This window comes from Eimeria mitis, genomic scaffold (genome assembly GCF_000499745.2).
Source record: "Eimeria mitis Houghton genomic scaffold, Emh_scaff236, whole genome shotgun sequence".
NCBI lineage: Eukaryota > Apicomplexa > Conoidasida > Eucoccidiorida > Eimeriidae > Eimeria > Eimeria mitis.
The window spans coordinates 8,185-8,734 of record NW_013570696.1 but is presented as its reverse complement, the minus strand read 5'-3'; the positions used below and the strand labels follow the sequence as shown (position 1 = coordinate 8,734).

The window sequence follows — 550 nt, the reverse complement described above, 5'->3', positions numbered from 1 at the left end:
AAAAAAAAAAAAAAAAAAAAAAAAAAAAAAAAAAATAAATAAATAAATAAATAAATTATGTGTATGCAGGTTACTCCGCGTGCACTACCGCGTAAAAACATCATCGCAAGTATTAAAAAAAATATATATAGAGTTTACATTTCAGGGTACATTGATTGAGGTGTATAGGCAGCTCTGTGAGCTGTGTGGGGTGTCTGCTGCTGCTGTCTTTTGCCCCCAAGACAAGGCTCACCTCTGTCTGCATTGCGATAGAAAACACCACGCTGCCTCGGCTCTTCTCTCTAAACATAAAAGGCTACCGGCTACACATGTACTCTTTATTTTTATTTTTATTTTTATTTTTAGGTTTATTTTTATGTTTTTATTTTTGGTTTTTATTTTGTAGCTGTCTTTGGTGTTTTATTTGTGTTTTTGTTTTTGTATTTATTTTTATATTTATTTTTATTTTTATTTTTATGTTTTTATGCTTATTTACATGGATTTATCTTTATTTATATATATTTATATTTATTCGTTTGTATTTATGGTTGTATCTATAGTTGTATTTATG

At 27.8% G+C, this 550-nt stretch overlaps 1 protein-coding gene across 1 annotated transcript in view; it reads left to right on the top strand.

Annotated features, from left to right (window-relative positions):
* Positions 1-550, top strand: part of EMH_0004700 (B-box zinc finger protein, putative) — a gene marked incomplete at both ends in the record, with an annotated part of 5,154 nt that overhangs the window by 1,680 nt on the left and 2,924 nt on the right. The gene's annotated exons all lie outside the window — the stretch shown is intronic.